Genomic DNA, 23512 nt, shown 5'->3' on the forward strand with positions numbered 1-23512 from the left:
GTATTTGACAATTCCAATTCAGTAAATTTACACTAAATTTGTACGTACATATAAAGCAAAATGAATTAATTGGTTAAATACATCTAAGATATTATAATTTCAAATATTCAATTTTCATTTTGTTTTAAATAAATTGTATAAATTACCTTTTAAAATATATAAGTATATTATTTAAAAAACAGCATAGAAAGAGTATTCACCAATATGTCACAAATTATTTTATTAGTCCTGATTTGTCATTCTTATTAAATAGATAATAATTCGAACAATGAATATTTTATGTTATTGTTTCATTATCAGGAAATCTTCGCTTCTATACGCCATTGCCAGCAAATAAAGCATGTAGTTTATAAAACTAAAACTTTAATTATGGCTGCTTTCTGCTTCCTATTACTAGAACATTGTAGACCCACTGAACTTTTCCCCTCCTGCACAATTTTGAGGATAATCCAGATTTAAACAACCATATAACTTGTACAGTATTATCTCTACTTCTTTGCACTAATAAATTGCTGTAAATCCTACACTGAACCTAGTTCTTTCAGTCATTTGCTATTTGCATTACTGTAGGTCAAGGTGGCTGTTTGTAATCCCACAAAGCCATCTCTAAAGACAAGCATACCAGCTGCTCTGTCTAAGTAAATCAAGTAAGTGTAATGTATCTAAATGGCATAGGAAAAAAATCACCAAGGTTGTTTCTTTATTAAATTCTCCTATATAGTTTTTTTTCAACTGGCTTCCAAAATGTCATTAATATGTACACATTTATTGAAAAAGGACAAATGCGATATAGACTTTAGAAAATTATTATATTATTGTTTGCAGAAAATATCTCAGAGGAAAGTTTCTCCATAGGGAGTAGGAAGTTCAAAATCAGGTCAACCTGCCACCGATCACGTTAAAGATTTCAGTACCATAACTACATTATGGAACATTAAAAGAAATGTTGAGTGATGGGAAATGGCAGTTTAAAGTCCATTGCATGGTGTGTAAAAACAAGGACAAGGGTGTTCTTTGAAAGATCTAATATATACTGAAAACACTGACAAAATAAACTTTAAAAAGTAACGAAAAGAAAAAATAGATTGCCCTTTACATGAACTGTCTATGGACAGGAAAAATGTGCATGCTTCCAATCAGAACAATACAGCACCTGAAATGAATGTGGGCTAAGTAATGTGCTGCGTGTGACATGACCTACTTAATACTGTTTTGTCAGAAGATGTTGTTGGGACATGGCGACAGTTGTCACTGTAATGCTATAAAATGTTATTTGCATGAATGGACAGTCATAAGTTTAGATGAGGTAATCTGCTCATACACGGCATGCAACTTGGGCAACCCCAACTGGCATAAAAGAGGCATTGAGAACTATGTATTTTAGAGCACACGGTTCTATATATACCATTATGTGAACAAGTAAAATAACTCGAACATTTTTATAGTAGTAGTTTCAGATTACATTAATCAATTTTATTATCAGCATTATCAAATTACAAATAGAAATCTTCAGTAGTAACCATTTAAGATAAATTAAAAATTACAAAGCTCTGCTGTAATTAAAGAATTTGTGATAAAAAAAAGTATACATTCCTCATTGTTACCTGTATAGTTTAGAGACAAATAGTGCACAAGTTACAGTTACTTGTGCAATCATTTTTTAAAAGGGAGGAATAATTATTTTTTTAAAAGATTTAAAGTTCTCCAAAAATTCAGACATATAACTGAGACCATTTAATTCCCAAAGTGTGTGTTGCAAACATTTGTTTTCTGTACTTCTGTTTTATTAGACAGATTTTATATTTGTATATACCACACTAATACAACAGCCTGTTACTGAACTGCTTTATTTTGGGATATGCGCTTAACTAGCATTTCTTACACTGATAAGCAAATGGGTAACAATGTTGTCATCTTTTGCCTTTCGGGCTCTATATCTCACCATTTCCTACAGTTTTGAGAATGAGACTACCTTCCTTTTATAGACAATCATCTAGACTATCTCAAATATAAATTTGACTTTCAACTAATATATGATTAGTTATTCAGATTCTTGTCATGTCATTGCATTGTTAGTGTTTTGCTCCTAAAAATCTAAATTTTATTTTTTATTATTTTGTTAGTAATTTGTAAATACACCTTTGTCTTTCAACACTGTCTGAATCCTTCTGGGCATGCTCTTGAACAGATTCAAGCATGTCTAAACCAAAATCTGATCCCAGGTCTTTTCTACATGTTCCCAATATTGGTGCATTCTGGTTGACTCACTTGGGTATGTATATAGTTTTTTCTTTAACTCCACTCACGTGTTTGATTGGTTTGAGGTGTATAGACTGTGAGGACCAAACCAGCACCCCTACTTCATTGTTGCTGAACCTTTTCTTTGCCAATCTCGATGTATGATTCGGGTGCCTGTCCTGCTGGAATGTTGTCCTTTACATACTCATAGCACTCCAGTGTATAAAGCAACTTGTCTTGTGGGATACTTACATGGCATTTAGATCACCATCAATCTTAATAACCCCTATATCATCAGTTGGGATGAGCAGACCATTGGAAGTTGGGTCAGCCTGGTTCAGCCAGACTTTAGTTAAAATTTCAGTTCGGAAGCCGGACTTGATCCCAAACCCATATAAGTCAATGCAGATCAGAACTTTGGTGCTGTAAAATGGCTGTAACGTGGTAATATTAAAGGCTAGGGGTTGCGAAAGGAAGAAAAATGGGGGCAACTGCCCTGCAAACAAATGTGAATAGGGAATAAATAAATAAAAATGATGTTGAGTTCCCCCTATTTTTGCTAACTAGTGTAGGTAAAGCAGACAGCTGACGGCTGCAACTCTCAGCTGTCTGCTTTACCTTGGCTGGGTATGAAAAATAGAAGGGATCCTATGATGTTTTTTAATTATTTAAATAAATAATCTTAAAAAATGGCTTAGAGTTCCCACTTTTTTGATATAAGGGGGAACTTTACCATATAAGGTAAAGCAGAAAGCTGGGGACTGGTATTATCAGGGTGGAAAGGCTCATGGTTATTTGGCCCTTCCTAGCCTAAAAATAGTACCCCGCAGCCACCCCAGAAGTGTCACATTCATAAGATGCATCAATTCCGGTGCTTTGCCCATCTCTTCCTGATTGCCCTGGAGTGGTGGCAATCAGGGTAATACTTTTGGGGTTGATGTCAGCTGTGAATTGACAACTGGCGTCAAGCCCAGGGATTAGTAATGCAGAGGAGTCTATCAAACACCCCCATTACTATCCAAGCAATTATAGAGTTAAAAAACACACACACAGGGAAAAATAGTTTATTTGGTAAAGACACCCCTACACTCCCTTTCTCACCAAGTTAGTAATTAAAAAATAATTTCTAACGTTATCCAAGAATGTATTGTTGCACAACACCTTTCAAATCCTATGGAGCTTTGTTCTTAGAACTTTCTAAGAACAAGTTTCCATAGGTCACTCGAGGTCAGAGGCATAGCCAGAATTCTTTTCTTTATTGTTTACAGCAGCATGCAGGCATCTTCCACATGCAAAAAGATTGTAGCTTGGCTGTGATGCAGCCTTTCAACAAATTTTATAAGCATATGAACAGCACCCAAACTCTGAACTCATCCCAAATCATCATCTGGCTGAACTTGAAAGTTCGTTCACATTTTTTTATGTTAACCCCTTTTTCACATTGTGTTTCCATACCTAATTGCACCCATCAGAGCCTAGTCTATTGCCTTTCATCTCATTGCTTCAAATCACCCATTTACAATCTTCGACTGTCCACTTAACATGCAATTTTGTAAACCCGAGCCGAGGCTTCGTATGATGATATTTAAGTCGAGGATTCTTCCCCTTTTTTCGGGCTTACATTCAAGACTTAGGTAACATGCGTTGCATGGTACTTGCATGGATGTCTGTGATATCACTATTATGAAGTATGAGTCACTGCCACTGATGTGTTTTTATTTAAGTTACACTGCACACTCTTAGTTACGTATATTTGCATTTCTTTATTTTATGTACAAAAGTCAAGCAAAGGAAGTGAACTTTTTTTGACAAATTATATTCTCTGAATATTCTTGTTCTCAGAGTTTTCTATAGAAGATAAATAAAGTACAAACATAAAAATAAAGTCTTAAAAGGTTTTTCCAAAAAGTATAGAATATATAGGCATAATTGAACATAGAGATCAGTAATGTGAATATTCAGTAAATTATGTAACTAGTGGGTACAAAATATCTATGGTTAACAAATAGAGATATGATATGGGAAAAAAATAATTTCTGAAATGACAATCATAATAGTGCACAGAGTTTTACAAAATGATTTCCAATATAAGGAAAAAAGGGAAGGGGGTGGAGTAAGGGGGGTAAATATCCATTATGAAGTATATGAGTCACCGCCACTGATGTGTTTTTCACACCAGAACAGACAGACCTTGTGATGAGGTGATGAGTTGACTTGTTGACTCTGATATTTTCCTGCACAACCACCTAATGGCTTTTGAATGGATGGATGGACTTCATTTCATATTCTTCCGACTGTCATGGCACTCACATGATGTAGTTTGGCACTTTTCTTGGCTAGAGACTGGTATAGCTTAATTGGTTGATGGTCTTTCTCTTTTCTTGGAAAATCTTTCTCCTTATTGCTCCTTATTGACCTTTCGCTTGGAAGTCATCACTGAGGTATTTGGGAATGTGAATAAAGGCTGTAATTTGGAACTAAATGGTAAAAATGTAGTGACATGATAAGAACCTTCCTAACTAATCATTTGCTAGTCTCACATTCAAAGCTGTAGTGGATGGTGAGATATGGAGCCTGAAATTCCAGAATTCAAAACATTATTACCTTATTGCTAATCAGTGTAGTTTGTCATTTTTGGTAAGGCGGCTGTAGTTTTTTTTAAATAAAACGTAAATATTAAACATGTACTGTACTTAGTTATCTGGACGTATTTGTTTTTGTACATCTGTTTTGTTATGTCAGTTTGACAACTCACAATTTGCCATTGGCAACTAGAACCCTAAACTAAAGACTGATCTATTAATATATAACTTTTATTTAATTATTTAAAAATATTTAGGACATACAATTTAAAAACGCAAAGCGCTATAACCTATCTCAAACAATATAGGTAATCATCCTAGCCATAGCGATGTCCCTATTTAGACTTGCTGAACAAATGTCTATGGCATAACCTACAGTATATGTTTTCCCTATAATTTATGACCACAGCATTTGCTTATTAAAATATAACAGACAGTAGCCTCCCCGACATGTTTCACTGCACTGGCGTCATCAGGGGACTGAGGCTAATACTTTTATCCTCAGTCACTTGATGACACCAGTACGGCGAAACATAGGGTTCTTTAGTTTAGGGTCTTTAGTTTAGGGTTCTAGTTGTCAATGGCAACTTGTAAATTGTTCATAATTGATACCTATGCTGACTGATAGAATGATTTTTCATCAGTTTGACAACTCTACACATCTGTTGTTCCTTCTGACACATTTCGCTTGTTGTACACATACCTATCAGCCTAGAATTTCTTATTACTTCTTTTTAGGTATGTATTGAATAATTGGGTTTGCAGCCATTGTCAAAGTTAGGTTTCATTCAGATGTCCTTTTTTTGCATGCTAGAAAAATGGACAAAGTTTTTGGGTCAGGGTTTTATCCAACTTTATTCAGAGGTTCCTCCGAGTGTCATCAATTTTTCTAGTACATGAAAAGTGCTGTCCATTTTTTTCATGGATCAATAGACTTACATATTCAATTTTGATCTGACTCTCAATATCTGATATGTCTTTGTGATTTTGCTTGGTCCATATGTCTGAATGAGCCCTAAATTATAATGTTACACAAAGTATATGGTAAATGAAAATGTGGCAAATTGGCAATAGATGAAGCAGTGTTAAAGAAACAAAACTTACTGTGACTAAAGGGTAAGGGTGCTTTACACGCTACGACATCGCTAATGATATATCGTCGGGATCACAGTGTTTGTGACGCACATCCGGTGTCGTTAGCAACATTGCAGCGTGTGACAACTAGGAGCGACGATCAACAATCGCAAAAACGTCAAAAATCGTTGATCATTGACACGTCGCTCCTTTTCATAATATCGTTGGTGGTGCATGCCGCTGGTTGTTCGTCATTCCAGCGGCATCACACATCGCTATAGGGTACTTTTACACGCTGCGACAAAGCTAAGGATATATCGTCGGGGTCACGGTGTTTGTGACACACATCCGGCGTCGTTAGCGACATCGCAGCGTGTGACAGCTAGAAGCAACGATCAACGATCGCAAAAATGTCAAAAATCATTGATCGCTGACACGTCGCTCCTTTTCATAATATCGTTGGTGGTGCATGCCGCTGGTTGTTCGTCATTCCAGCGGCATCACACATCGCTATGTGTGACACCGCAGGAAAGACGAGCATCTCCATACCTGCGTCCACCGGCAATGAGGAAGAAAGGAGATGGGAGGGATGTTATGGCCGCTCATCTCCTCCCCAACTCTGCTATTGAGCGGCCGCTTAGTGACGCCGCTGTGACGCTGAACGAACCGCCCCCTTAAAGGAGAGATTGCTCGGTGTCTCCAGTGATGTCGCTAAGCAGTTATGTGCATGTGACGCTGCTGTAGCGATATTGTTCGCTACAGCAGCGATCACCCCATGACGAAACAGCGACGTGGGCGGGCGCTATCGCGCACGACATCGCTAGCGATGTTGCAGCATGTAAAGCACCCTTAAGAGTGTGGGAGCCCCCGGCAGTAACAAAATCATAACCACTTTCCCCAATCGTCAAGGCACTAGTAGTACCAAAAGCAAACTAAAATTGTCCTTCTTTATTAGTAAGATTAAGGGTCTCACTTGCTAGAGGGGAACTTGAGGGGCAATTGCTATCCAGGCTGGTCTGCTAGTAACAAGCCTCTGAATGCCTCAGCAGTAGGGCTGAGCAGATCCGGACTGTAATAGTTCGGATCCGCACGGTTTCAGAGCTATATCTGTGTCATTACCGGGCGTGGGATTCCAGGGGCACGATCCGGAATCAGCAATTAATAAAAATAAACAAAATCAGAAATAAATGAGAGTTTCATACTTACTGAGACTCGGTGTCATGGTGGAACACTGCTTCCGGGTCGCGCATTCACGTCCTGTACTATCCATCGCAATCACACAGCTTTCTATGCTTTCCCCACCCACCGGCAGTCCTCTCATCTGTGATTGGTTGCAGGCCGATGCGCCCCCCAGCCTGTGAAACTCTCTGCTGCGGTCATCGCTTATCGCGGCTCAGTAACAGGCTGCACTCAGAGCGGGCCGCCGTGCTCTATGGCTGCTCGCTCTGACATGTAGCAGAGCTGGATGTGCCTCCGTGGGACATCGTGTGAATTACGCCGGAGCTGGAGGGCTGTGTTGGTGATAATAAAGTGGTGAAGGAGGGAGAGTTTTGTAGTTTACTTCAAATAAAGCATTTTTTCTCTGTCTGTGTTTATTTACATTCATGTACAGGTTTGTGTGATGCAGGTATCTGATAGACGCCTGTGCCATCACAACCTAGGGTTTAGTAGCAGCTGTGCGCTGTTATTAACCCCTGCTATTACCTTGATTGCCACCGCACCAGGGCAATCGAGATGAGCCGATATCGCACCGGAATTGTCACATCTAATAGATGCGGCAATACCGGGCGGCTGCAGGCTGAGAATATACCAGCCCCCAGCTAGCATTATTATGGCTGGGGATGAAAATTAGGGGGAACCACACGTCGTTTTTCTTTTTTAATTATTTATTTAAATAAAAAAGCCGCATGCGAGGGACTCCCGCGAGTCTGACATCACAGCACAGCCATACACTCCTGACAGGAGTGTGCATCTGTTTTTAGGTACATGCACACTCATGCTCAGAGAATGGCAGGCTGTGCCGGGTGATGTCATACTTGGCAGACCCACACGAGTCTGACATCACCGACACAGCAGCACTCTTCTGACAGGGGCGTGCATGTGTTTCTAGGTACATACATGCTCATGTTCAGAGAACGGCAGACTGTAAAAAGAAAAAATTCCTGCCAGCAGTTGGAAATTTGGTGCTGAAATCTAGTGGAGATGATTTCAGCATCAAATGTGCGCATCCTAGCAAAAAAAGCGGCAAAAATCGCAGAAAAATAACAGTGGCAAATAAAATGTGTCAAAACACCACGTATTTTTTGCCAGGAAGTGTAGATTGGATGCAGGAATATGGTGTAAAAATTTCAGAACCAAATTTGCATCCCTTGACCCAAAAAAAAAAAAAAATTCTGCCAGCAAGTGGAAATTTGGTGCTGAAATCTGGTGCAGAAGATTTCAGGACCAAATGTGCACCTCCTAGCAAAGAAACGCGGCAAAAATCGCAGAAAAATAACCGCTGCAAAAGCCGCGGCAAAAAAGGTGTCAAAGCACCGCAGGGTTTTTTTGCCAGGAAATGTAGATTGCATGCAGGAATATGGTGTAAAGATTTCAGCACCATATTTGTATCCCTTGGCCCAAAAAAAAAAAAAAAGTCTGTCAGCAAGTACAAATTTGGTGCCGAAAGCTGGTGCAGATGACTCCAGCACCAAATGTGCACCTCCTAGCAAAAAAACTGTGGCAAAAATAGCGGAAAAATAACTAACTGCGGCAACAACTGCGGCAAAAAAATGCATCAAAACACTGCATTTTGTTTGCCAGGAGGTGTAGATTGGATGCAGGAATATGGTGTAAAAAATTTCAGCACAAAATCTGCATCTCTTGGCCAAAAAAAATGTGATTTTTCTGCTAAGAGATGCAGGTCTCTGAACTCAGTGACCTCCACCTGAGGTCAGGATACCTGCTATCACAGATGAAGGACCATGGGAACCTCCAGCTGTGACCGCAAATGACCTGAGTGACGTCACCACTCAAAGCGCAGATCATTCATTCTCTGGAGGTCACAGAGAGAGGTTGTGCTCTATGGCCTCTCTCTGTGATATTCAGATGCAACAGAGCTGAAGCAGCGTGGGACCTCTTGTGGATTACGCTGAAGCTGCAGGGTGTGCTTGGGGTTAATAAAGAGGTGAAGGAGGGGTGTTTGTATTTTATTCTAAACTAGTTGTACTACCCGGTTTCGCCCGGGTTAATAACTGCTGTTAACAAAATAGAATGTATTAACAAAAATTTATTCTGCACACAAAAACCACAAAACAAATAAAAAATTAATTATTAAAAGGCAAAAACTAAGCTAATAGAAGCATTTTACAATATATATGTCAACACCCCAGATATTCCACACAAATTTAACTAAATTGACCAAGTAATGTGCTCCGTCTGTTGTCTATTTTCAGGTATGTCTCTTTCCAGGTCTGTCTCTTTCCCCGTCTGTCTGTCTGTCTCTTTCCCCGGCTGTCTCTTTTCAGGTGTCTCTTTCCAGGTCTGCCTCTTTCCAGGTCAGCCTCTTTCCTTGTCTGTCTCTTTCCTCGTCTGTCTCTTTCCCCGTCTGTCTCCTTTCAGGTGTCTCTTTCCAGGTCTGTCTCTTTCTAGGTCTGCCTCTTTCCAGGTCTGCCTCTTTCTCTGTCTGTCTCTTTCCCCATCTGTCTCTTTCCCTGTCTGTCTCTTTCCCCATCTGTCTCTTTCTGCGTATGTCTCTTTCCCTGTCTGTCTCTTTACCCATCTGCCTGTCTCTGTCTGTCTCTTTCTTTGTCTGTGTCTATCTCTCTGTTTCTTTACCCATCTGTCTCTTTCCAGGTCTGTCTCCCCATCTCTTTGTCTGTGTCTTTTCCTGTCTGTCTCTTTCCCTGTCTGCCTGTCTCTGTCTGTTTCTTTCCTTGTCTGTCTCTATTTCTCTGTCTCTTTCCCCGTCTTTCTCTATTAAGGTCTGTGTCTTTCCCCATCTATCTTTGTCTGTCTCTCTGGCTGTCTCCTCCTTCCCTGTCTGCCTGTCTCTGTCCCTGTCTGCATGTGTATCTGTCTCTTTCCCCATCTGTCTATTTCCAGGTTTGTCTCTTTCCAGGTCTGTCTCTGTCTCTTTCACCGTTTGTCTCTGTCTGTCTCTTTCCCTGTCTGTCTCTATCTCTCTGTCTCTTTCCTGTCTATCTCTCTCTCTGCCTGTCTCTCTCTGTCTCTCTCTATCCGTCTCCCCACCGACATCTTATTACCTCACATATAAGCTTCTTATACTATGAATGTCTTTTGTTCCTATAGCAACAAATCACAGCTCCTACTAATAACCTTTAGTTTCAGGCTCCATTTACTTTAATGGAGGCATGTTTTTTGGACTGTAACTGTAAAATGCGAGGTTACATTTCCTGTCAAAACATAGTCTACGATGTTCCTTGGGTCACATGAGGTGTCTGTGCAAAATTTTGTGATTGTAAATGCGATGGTGCGGATACACTTTTCGTTTCACTTTTCCTCCTTTATGTAGATAAGGGCAACATTGGTTGGTAAATTGGAACGTGCGGGTTTAAAATTTCACCTCACAACATAGCCTATGACGCTCTTGGGGTCCAGACGTGCGAGTGTGCAAAATTTTGTGGCTGTAGCTGTGACGATGCAGATGCTAATCCAGGACATACATACACACACACACACACACACACACACACACACACATTCAGCTTTATACATTAGATAAAGGATTTTTCTCTGATAGACACCTGTGCCATCACAAACCTAGGGTTTAGTAGCAGCCGTGCGCTGTTATTAACCCCTGCTATTACCCCGATTGGCACCGCATCACGCCTCCAGGAAGAGCCGATATCACACCGAGATTGTCACATCTAATAGATGCAGCAATACCGGGCGGCTGCGGGCTGGAATACCAGCCCCCAGCCAGCTTTATCTTGGCTGGGGATGAAGATTTGGGGGAACCGCATGTCGGTTGTTTTTTTTAATTATTTATTTAAATAAAACAAACAAAAAAAAAGCCGCATGTGTGACTGCGGTGAAAGCACATGCGGCTTTTTTTTTGTTTGTTTTATTTAAATAACGAGGGACTCGCGCGAATCTGCCATGGCATCACCCGGCAGCCTCGCATGTGTGACTGGATACACCGCACAGATACAACCCGACAGCTGTGTATCTGTGTATCTGTGCTGCCTATTGTTTGTTTTTTACCACCATGCTGACGGGCAGACACTTGCACTGCTTTCCCCGCCCACCGGCCATCCTGGCGCCTGTGATTGGTTGCAGTTAGCTGAAACACTGCCACTCAGGGTGGGGGCGCATCTAGCTGCAACCAATTACACGCGCAGGTGGGCGGGGAAAACAATGAATATTGAATTGTCAGCTCCGGAAGGTAACAGCGTGACCCAGAAGGTGCGTGCCGCCATGACAGCGCCTCGGTGAGTATGCTGCGCTCGCTCCTACCCCCTAGCCCCTCCACAAATGTTTTTAACCTCCGGATTCTGGTCCCCAGTGACTTATATGGGCTCCGGATTCCAGAGCAGATCGGACTCTTTTTAAAATCTGGCAGTGATCCGTCGGTCTCGGATTATTGGCCGTTCTATCACCTCTACTCAGCAGTGCTCTACCTCACTTTAAATCACCTGCAGTCACATCCCAATCTGTAATATGCTCTTATGATGAGACTGCAGGAGATTTAATGCAAAATTCAACACTGTTGAGGCTCCTGACAGTCCTGAGCAGGCCTCAGCAGCACTGTATTTTTATCATGAAGAAAAGTACGTGTGTGTATAAGCAGATGGATGCTGCAAATGTCTGAGGATAGGCATCTTCCTGCTTGTAGGAGAGATGCCCCAGATTAATTTAGGAGATTAAATGAGCTGCAGAGGATGGCTGCATAAGTATACAGGGGCTTGAGAGTGCTGGACGTTTTACACAGGGGCTGATGAGCATGGACTACCTATGAAGGCTGTATACAAGGGATACTTTGGGATGTACAATATAAGAAGGCTGTATACTGAGGCTGAGGAATGATGTATTACAGGTGGAGGCTGTATACAGAGGCTCAGGAGCAGTGTACGTGCCTATGGAGGCTATATGCTCAAACTGAGGAACAATGTCCTGCAGATGGAGGCTGTATACAGAGGATGAGGACAGATGTACTGCAGATAAAAAATGTATCTAGAGGTGGTGGAGTGATGTACTACATACTGAGGCTGTATACAGGAGCTGAGGAGACAATGTACTGCAGATGTAGGCTGTATATAGAGGCTAAGAAGCAATATACTGCAAATGGAGGCCATTTAGAGGGACTGAGGAGCAATTTCCTGCAGAAGGAGGCTCTATATTGGGGCTGAAGAGTCATGAACTGTATATAGAGGCTGTACACAAGGGCGGAGGAGCAATGTACTTGCATATGGAGGCTGTATAAGGGGGCTGAGTGGCAATCTACTGCATATGTGGTGTAGGCTGTATAAATAGGCTTAATAGTGATGTACTGCATTTGGAGGCTTTATACAGTGGCTGAGGTGTATGTACTGTATACAGGGGAAAAGGATTGTATACATAGTGGTCTACTACTGTTGGGTGGGAAGATGCTATTGCCCATGGCTGTGACAATAAATAATGTTTATTAGAGATGAGTGAATACGAGCTGCAATGTTCAATGTGCATACCCAACACCTTGTGTTTGGTGCTGAACAGTGAACACAGACTTTGGACTGTACGTTTTGTTCATGTAAGGGCTTGTCACTCAAAGAAAACTTGTTGAATTGTTGGAGAGCAGCTAATCACCAAGCTTTTAAGCTGAGGGCACTTCCGGAGCCATTGCAGCCATGCCAAGTATTGGCATGGCAGTGATTGGCCAGGGAAATCACTGTAAAAAAAAAAGTGACATGGACTACAAATGGAAGTTAAATGGTAGTAAGAGCAGGATAGTTATACATACCATGTTTCCTAGTGTTTCCCAGAGGATCACAATGCAGTCAGGCTCTCTTCCATGCCCACTAATTAAAGTTGATCATTATTTACTGCTTCCCCCACCCACCTCTGTGCCAGTGTCTGTGATTAGTGGCATCATTACTAATCACGTGAATGAAAAGAAATAAAACACAAACACCAAAAAAAATCCTTTATTTGAAATAAAATACACACCCGCTTTCACCTCTTTGTTAGCCCCAAAACATCCTGGAAGATCCATAAAACGTTCCACGACGATCCCAGCACGGCAACATCCAGAGCCCGGAGAGAGTGAAAACTTGTCTGCTATCTACAGTCTCCGAGAATCACTGAGTGACAGATGAGTGGGAGCCTGGCTGTCAGCAGTGACATCACTCAGTTCACCGGATGTCATACCCAGGTTGCCAAGGTAGCACTTTGGTAGCACTTTCACTTTAAAGCCGCTGCTGTACTGACGGATTGCGTGTAATCTTCTGGCAAAAAAATCAGTTTTTTGTACTAGGAGAGGCAGATTTGGTGCTGAAATATATACACTACATCAAAGCATCAAATCTGCATTTTCTGAAAATAACTGCATCTAAACGCAATAAGTTATTGATGCGATATTGATGTGTTTTTTTTTGCCCAGAGATATATATTTGGTGCTGGAATTTGATGTATAGATTTCAGCTCCTAATCTGCATCTTTCTGGAAGAAAATCGTACCAAAACCATGGTATTGAAACCATATCAGTGTGGTTTTCTGCCAGGAGATGCACATTTGGGGCAGAAATCTAGTGCAGACAATTCTACACGAAATCTTCATCTCCTGGCAGAAAACTGTACCAAAAACGCCATCAAAACCATGGTTTTTGCATCATTTTCTGTCAGGAAATGCACAATTGGTGCTGAAATGTATACATGAAATTCATACACCAAATATGCATTTCCTTGCAAAAAAAAATACATCAATATTGCATCAATACTGCATGATATTTTGCCTGAAAACGCAAATTTGGCGCAGGAATTTAGTATATAAATTCCAGTACTAAATCTGCATCTCTTGTCAAAAACCCCCCACAGTTTTCTGCCAGCAGATCGAGGTCTCATTTAACCCAATGAGTTCACCTGAGGTGAGGTCCCTGAGTTCAATGAGGTCACCTGGAGTGCATTTACCTATTTGTCCTCAACTCAGTGACATCTCTGCTCACAGCTGAGGATCAGTCACTGTTTGCCTGAAGCCGCAGCGGGCGGTCACGTTTTCTAATGTGGCTGCGCTGCAACTTCAGTATGTAGCAGAGCCAGCATTGTTGTGGGACCTCATATGGATTACATTGGATCTGCAAGAGTGTTTTTGGGTTAATAAATGGGTTAAAGAGGTTGTGTGTATTTTTATTCAAATAAAAATTCAGTTTGTGTTTAATTTCTGTTCACTTACAGGATGAGATGCCTCCAATTACTAATCTAGGTCTTTATGGCAGCTGTAATTTGTTGACAAATCACAGCTGTCATTAACCTCTGATAATACCCTGATTATCACCACACCAGGGCAATCGGAATGAGCCTGGTAAAGTGCCAGGATTGCAGATCTAATATGATGTGCCAATTCTGGGCAGCTGCAGACTGGTATTTTTAGGCTGGTGGGGCCAATATACATGAAGCCTCCCCAGCCTGATAATACAAACCCCACCTATATACTTTACCATAACTGGATATTAAAATTGGGAGACCCTGCATCTTTTTCCCCCCTCTATTTTGATATCCAGCCATGGTAAAGCTCGCAGGTGGGGGTTGCACCCTGAAGCTGTTGTTTACCGGCCCTAGCTATAAATATATGACGGAAGCTTATATCATTTTTCTTTTTAATTATTATTTTTTTTACTCTACTATACAGCAAACTGACTGCAACCGATCATAGATGTGGAGACTGGGTGAGGGGCGTGTATAGCAGTCTGCAAACAATCACAGACACTGGCACCAAGAGTCAGCAGGGGAAGCAATGAATATTGATGAACCTTTATCAGTGGGCCACAAAGAGAGTTTCATAGCAGTGATCTTCTGAGAAAAACATTGGGAGACAAGATACAGTATGTATAAATATTCTGCTATTACTACTATTTAACTTCTATTTGTAGCTCCCTAGTGCTTACTACGGCCATTTTACAACCCCGAACATCTCATCCCTATTGACTTTTTTGGGGGTACATTGTTTGGGCTTACGTTTGGTAGCAAGTTTGCTTGCTGATCCCATTTTTTTTCTTATTCTGGACGAACCTGATTATCCACAGGTTTGCTCATCACTAATATTGATCACTCATACACTTGTACTGAGGTTATTCAGTACTGCTGTAGGTTGGACCTTAATTTGTGTGCATCTGGTTGTATCATACTGGCGGCAGCATTCAACTGGTTATATATTTAATGCAGCAAAGTGGCGCAGCAGCACGCTCTATCTTTTGGAATAGGAATATAGTGTTTTGGTAAAATGCATATAACTATCCAACAGATATAGACTGTGTGGGATGTTATTATTAGAGATGAGCGAACCAGCCGTGGTTCGGCTCGAGTTCGGTTCGTCGAACGGAGGTCCCGTTCGAGTTCGATTCGTCGAACGTTCAACGAACCAAACTCGAACCTATAGGATATAATGGGAGGCAATCACAAACACATAAAAATGCATTATAAATGTACACATACAGTTAATAAACATTGCCATAACACTTACCGGTCCCCGCAATCCCTCCTGCACTCTGTCTCCTGCCGCTATTCCATCCGATGATCGCTGAATCCTCCCGGTGACCAGCACTGCCAGCAGTGATGCAGGACCTATCGTGACGTCAAAATAGCCATGTGACCAGTCAGGTGGCTTTTATCTTATTGGCTACAGACTGGTCACATGACTATGACGCTGACTGAATAGGATAACTGAAGTGAGCACTAATATATATATTATGAGTGCAAGCCAAAAATTACATACTATATACGGATAAGGCTGCACATCAAACTTAGATAATAGTATAATGCCTCAAGCATATGGACAAATATTGGAATATACAATGAAAAATGCTACTTGCTAATTTGAACATGTGAATAATGAATTGCATACCTGCCATGAATATTAGGAAAAAGGAGATATTTAGCAATCGCATTGATCAATGTAACTGAGCCCCAAGGCCTCGTCAAGGCATATCTCTATATTGGGGTCCCTAGCTCTGTGACCCTAACTGTGTGTCATCTCATTGCAATTAAAAACTGCTATGGGTGGAGAGGGGTAACTAAGGACTTTCTTATATAGGAGATGGAAAAAACATGGCCGAAAGGGGCGGAGCTGTGTTCACATTCAGAAAAAAACTACATATAACTGAATAGGATAACTGAAGTGAGCACTAATATATATATTATGAGTGCAAGCCAAAAATTACATACTATATACGGATAAGGCTGCACATCAAACTTAGATAATAGTATAACGCCTCAAGCATATGGTCAAATATTGGAATATACAATGAAAAATGCTACTTGCTAATTTGAACATGTGAATAATGAATTGCATACCTGCCATGAATATTAGGAAAAAGGAGATATTTAGCAATCGCATTGATCAATGTAACTGAGCCCCAAGGCCTCGTCAAGGCATATCTCTATATTGGGGTCCCTAGCTCTGTGACCCTAACTGTGTGTCATCTCATTGCAATTAAAAACTGCTATGGGTGGAGAGGGGTAACTAAGGACTTTCTTATATAGGAGATGGAAAAAACATGGCCGAAAGGGGCGGAGCTGTGTTCACATTCAGAAAAAAACTACATATAACTGAATAGGATAACTGAAGTGAGCACTAATATATATATTATGAGTGCAAGCCAAAAATTACATACTATATACGGATAAGGCTGCACATCAAACTTAGATAATAGTATAATGCCTCAAGCATATGGACAAATATTGGAATATACAATGAAAAATGCTACTTGTTAATTTGAACATGTGAATAATGAATTGCATACCTGCCATGAATATTAGGAAAAAGGAGATATTTAGCAATCGCATTGATCAATGTAACTGAGCCCCAAGGCCTCGTCAAGGCATATCTCTATATTGGGGTCCCTAGCTCTGTGACCCTAACTGTGTGTCATCTCATTGCAATTAAATCTGCTATGGGTGGAGAGGGGTAACTAAGGACTTTCTTATATAGGAGATGGAAAAAACATGGCCGAAAGGGGCGGAGCTGTGTTCACATTCAGAAAAAAACTACATATAACTGAATAGGATAACTGAAGTGAGCACTAATATATATATTATGAGTGCAAGCCAAAAATTACATACTATATACGGATAAGGCTGCACATCAAACTTAGATAATAGTATAATGCCTCAAGCATATGGACAAATATTGGAATATACAATGAAAAATGCTACTTGCTAATTTGAACATGTGAATAATGAATTGCATACCTGCCATGAATATTAGGAAAGAGGAGATATTTAGCAATCGCATTGATCAATGTAACTGAGCCCCAAGGCCTCGTCAAGGCATATCTCTATATTGGGGTCCCTAGCTCTGTGACCCTAACTGTGTGTCATCTCATTGCAATTAAAAACTGCTATGGGTGGAGAGGGGTAACTAAGGACTTTCTTATATAGGAGATGGAAAAAACATGGCCGAAAGGGGCGGAGCTGTGTTCACATTCAGAAAAAAACTACATATAACTGAATAGGATAACTGAAGTGAGCACTAATATATATATTATGAGTGCAAGCCAAAAATTACATACTATATACGGATAAGGCTGCACATCAAACTTAGATAATAGTATAATGCCTCAAACATATGGACAAATATTGGAATATACAATGAAAAATGCTACTTGCTAATTTGAACATGTGAATAATGAATTGCATACCTGCCATGAATATTAGGAAAAAGGAGATATTTAGCAATCACATTGATCAATGTAACTGAGCCCCAAGGCCTCGTCAAGGCATATCTCTATATTGGGGTCCCTAGCTCTGTGACCCTAACTGTGTGTCATCTCATTGCAATTAAAAACTGCTATGGGTGGAGAGGGGTAACTAAGGACTTTCTTATATAGGAGATGGAAAAAACATGGCCGAAAGGGGCGGAGCTGTGTTCACATTCAGAAAAAAAACTACATATAACTGAATAGGATAACTGAAGTGAGCACTAATATATATATTATGAGTGCAAGCCAAAAATTACATACTATATACGGATAAGGCTGCACATCAAACTTAGATAATAGTATAATGCCTCAAGCATATGGAAAAATATTGGAATATACAATGAAAAATGCTACTTGCTAATTTGAACATGTGAATAATGAATTGCATACCTGCCATGAATATTAGGAAAAAGGAGATATTTAGCAATCGCATTGATCAATGTAACTGAGCCCCAAGGCCTCGTCAAGGCATATCTCTATATTGGGGTCCCTAGCTCTGTGACCCTAACTGTGTGTCATCTCATTGCAATTAAAAACTGCTATGGGTGGAGAGGGGTAACTAAGGACTTTCTTATATAGGAGATGGAAAAAACATGGCCGAAAGGGGCGGAGCTGTGTTCACATTCAGAAAAAAACTACATATAACTGAATAGGATAACTGAAGTGAGCACTAATATATATATTATGAGTGCAAGCCAAAAATTACATACTATATACGGATAAGGCTGCACATCAAACTTAGATAATAGTATAATGCCTCAAGCATATGGACAAATATTGGAATATACAATGAAAAATGCTACTTGCTAATTTGAACATGTGAATAATGAATTGCATACCTGCCATGAATATTAGGAAAAAGGAGATATTTAGCAATCGCATTGATCAATGTAACTGAGCCCCAAGGCCTCGTCAAGGCATATCTCTATATTGGGGTCCCTAGCTCTGTGACCCTAACTGTGTGTCATCTCATTGCAATTAAAAACTGCTATGGGTGGAGAGGGGTAACTAAGGACTTTCTTATATAGGAGATGGAAAAAACATGGCCGAAAGGGGCGGAGCTGTGTTCACATTCAGAAAAAAAAACTACATATAACTGAATAGGATAACTGAAGTGAGCACTAATATATATATTATGAGTGAAAGCCAAAAATTACATACTATATACGGATAAGGCTGCACATCAAACTTAGATAATAGTATAATGCCTCAAGCATATGGACAAATATTGGAATATACAATGAAAAATGCTACTTGCTAATTTGAACATGTGAATAATGAATTGCATACCTGCCATGAATATTAGGAAAAAGGAGATATTTAGCAATCGCATTGATCAATGTAACTGAGCCCCAAGGCCTCGTCAAGGCATATCTCTATATTGGGGTCCCTAGCTCTGTGACCCTAACTGTGTGTCATCTCATTGCAATTAAAAACTGCTATGGGTGGAGAGGGGTAACTAAGGACTTTCTTATATAGGAGATGGAAAAAACATGGCCGAAAGGGGCGGAGCTGTGTTCACATTCAGAAAAAAACTACATATAACTGAATAGGATAACTGAAGTGAGCACTAATATATATATTATGAGTGCAAGCCAAAAATTACATACTATATACGGATAAGGCTGCACATCAAACTTAGATAATAGTATAATGCCTCAAGCATATGGACAAATATTGGAATATACAATGAAAAATGCTACTTGCTAATTTGAACATGTGAATAATGAATTGCATACCTGCCATGAATATTAGGAAAAAGGAGATATTTAGCAATCGCATTGATCAATGTAACTGAGCCCCAAGGCCTCGTCAAGGCATATCTCTATATTGGGGTCCCTAGCTCTGTGACCCTAACTGTGTGTCATCTTATTGCAATTAAAAACTGCTATGGGTGGAGAGGGGTAACTAAGGACTTTCTTATATAGGAGATGGAAAAAACATGGCCGAAAGGGGCGGAGCTGTGTTCACAATCAGAAAAAAAAACTACATATAACTGAATAGGATAACTGAAGTGAGCACTAATATATATATTATGAGTGCAAGCCAAAAATTACATACTATATACGGATAAGGCTGCACATCAAACTTAGATAATAGTATAATGCCTCAAGCATATGGACAAATATTGGAATATACAATGAAAAATGCTACTTGCTAATTTGAACATGTGAATAATGAATTGCATACCTGCCATGAATATTAGGAAAAAGGAGATATTTAGCAATCGCATTGATCAATGTAACTGAGCCCCAAGGCCTCGTCAAGGCATATCTCTATATTGGGGTCCCTAGCTCTGTGACCCTAACTGTGTGTCATCTCATTGCAATTAAAAACTGCTATGGGTGGAGAGGGGTAACTAAGGACTTTCTTATATAGGAGATGGAAAAAACATGGCCGAAAGGGGCGGAGCTGTGTTCACATTCAGAAAAAAACTACATATAACTGAATAGGATAACTGAAGTGAGCACTAATATATATATTATGAGTGCAAGCCAAAAATTACATACTATATACGGATAAGGCTGCACATCAAACTTAGATAATAGTATAATGCCTCAAGCATATGCACAAATATTGGAATATACAATGAAAAATGCTACTTGCTAATTTGAACATGTGAATAATGAATTGCATACCTGCCATGAATATTAGGAAAAAGGAGATATTTAGCAATCGCATTGATCAATGTAACTGAGCCCCAAGGCCTCGTCAAGGCATATCTCTATATTGGGGTCCCTAGCTCTGTGACCCTAACTGTGTGTCATCTCATTGCAATTAAAAACTGCTATGGGTGGAGAGGGGTAACTAAGGACTTTCTTATATAGGAGATGGAAAAAACATGGCCGAAAGGGGCGGAGCTGTGTTCACATTCAGAAAAAAACTACATATAACTGAATAGGATAACTGAAGTGAGCACTAATATATATATTATGAGTGCAAGCCAAAAATTACATACTATATACGGATAAGGCTGCACATCAAACTTAGATAATAGTATAATGCCTCAAGCATATGGACAAATATTGGAATATACAATGAAAAATGCTACTTGCTAATTTGAACATGTGAATAATGAATTGCATATCTGCCATGAATATTAGGAAAAAGGAGATATTTAGCAATCGCATTGATCAATGTAACTGAGCCCCAAGGCCTCGTCAAGGCATATCTCTATATTGGGGTCCCTAGCTCTGTGACCCTAACTGTGTGTCATCTCATTGCAATTAAAAACTGCTATGGGTGGAGAGGGGTAACTAAGGACTTTCTTATATAGGAGATGGAAAAAACATGGCCGAAAGGGGCGGAGCTGTGTTCACATTCAGAAAAAAACTACATATAACTGAATAGGATAACTGAAGTGAGCACTAATATATATATTATGAGTGCAAGCCAAAAATTACATACTATATACGGATAAGGCTGCACATCAAACTTAGATAATAGTATAATGCCTCAAGCATATGGACAAATATTGGAATATACAATGAAAAATGCTACTTGCTAATTTGAACATGTGAATAATGAATTGCATACCTGCCATGAATATTAGGAAAAAGGAGATATTTAGCAATCGCATTGATCAATGTAACTGAGCCCCAAGGCCTCGTCAAGGCATATCTCTATATTGGGGTCCCTAGCTCTGTGACCCTAACTGTGTGTCATCTCATTGCAATTAAAAACTGCTATGGGTGGAGAGGGGTAACTAAGGACTTTCTTATATAGGAGATGGAAAAAACATGGCCGAAAGGGGCGGAGCTGTGTTCACATTCAGAAAAAAACTACATATAACTGAATAGGATAACTGAAGTGAGCACTAATATATATATTATGAGTGCAAGCCAAAAATTACATACTATATACGGATAAGGCTGCACATCAAACTTAGATAATAGTATAATGCCTCAAGCATATGGACAAATATTGGAATATACAATGAAAAATGCTACTTGCTAATTTGAACATGTGAATAATGAATTGCATACCTGCCATGAATATTAGGAAAAAGGAGATATTTAGCAATCGCATTGATCAATGTAACTGAGCCCCAAGGCCTCGTCAAGGCATATCTCTATATTGGGGTCCCTAGCTCTGTGACCCTAACTGTGTGTCATCTCATTGCAATTAAAAACTGCTATGGGTGGAGAGGGGTAACTAAGGACTTTCTTATATAGGAGATGGAAAAAACATGGCCGAAAGGGGCGGAGCTGTGTTCACATTCAGAAAAAAAAACTACATATAACTGAATAGGATAACTGAAGTGAGCACTAATATATATATATTATGAGTGAAAGCCAAAAATTACATACTATATACGGATAAGGCTGCACATCAAACTTAGATAATAGTATAATGCCTCAAGCATATGGACAAATATTGGAATATACAATGAAAAATGCTACTTGCTAATTTGAACATGTGAATAATGAATTGCATACCTGCCATGAATATTAGGAAAAAGGAGATATTTAGCAATCGCATTGATCAATGTAACTGAGCCCCAAGGCCTCGTCAAGGCATATCTCTATATTGGGGTCCCTAGCTCTGTGACCCTAACTGTGTGTCATCTCATTGCAATTAAAAACTGCTATGGGTGGAGAGGGGTAACTAAGGACTTTCTTATATAGGAGATGGAAAAAACATGGCCGAAAGGGGCGGAGCTGTGTTCACATTCAGAAAAAAACTACATATAACTGAATAGGATAACTGAAGTGAGCACTAATATATATATTATGAGTGCAAGCCAAAAATTACATACTATATACGGATAAGGCTGCACATCAAACTTAGATAATAGTATAATGCCTCAAGCATATGGACAAATATTGGAATATACAATGAAAAATGCTACTTGCTAATTTGAACATGTGAATAATGAATTGCATACCTGCCATGAATATTAGGAAAAAGGAGATATTTAGCAATCGCATTGATCAATGTAACTGAGCCCCAAGGCCTCGTCAAGGCATATCTCTATATTGGGGTCCCTAGCTCTGTGACCCTAACTGTGTGTCATCTTATTGCAATTAAAAACTGCTATGGGTGGAGAGGGGTAACTAAGGACTTTCTTATATAGGAGATGGAAAAAACATGGCCGAAAGGGGCGGAGCTGTGTTCACAATCAGAAAAAAAAACTACATATAACTGAATAGGATAACTGAAGTGAGCACTAATATATATATTATGAGTGCAAGCCAAAAATTACATACTATATACGGATAAGGCTGCACATCAAACTTAGATAATAGTATAATGCCTCAAGCATATGGACAAATATTGGAATATACAATGAAAAATGCTACTTGCTAATTTGAACATGTGAATAATGAATTGCATACCTGCCATGAATATTAGGAAAAAGGAGATATTTAGCAATCGCATTGATCAATGTAACTGAGCCCCAAGGCCTCGTCAAGGCATATATCTATATTGGGGTCCCTAGCTCTGTGACCCTAACTGTGTGTCATCTCATTGCAATTAAAAACTGCTATGGGTGGAGAGGGGTAACTAAGGACTTTCTTATATAGGAGATGGAAAAAACATGGCCGAAAGGGGCGGAGCTGTGTTCACATTCAGAAAAAAAAACTACATATAACTGAATAGGATAACTGAAGTGAGCACTAATATATATATTATGAGTGAAAGCCAAAAATTACATACTATATACGGATAAGGCTGCACATCAAACTTAGATAATAGTATAATGCCTCAAGCATATGGACAAATA

Source organism: Anomaloglossus baeobatrachus, chromosome 2, assembly GCF_048569485.1.
Source record: "Anomaloglossus baeobatrachus isolate aAnoBae1 chromosome 2, aAnoBae1.hap1, whole genome shotgun sequence".
Lineage (NCBI taxonomy): Eukaryota > Metazoa > Chordata > Amphibia > Anura > Aromobatidae > Anomaloglossus > Anomaloglossus baeobatrachus.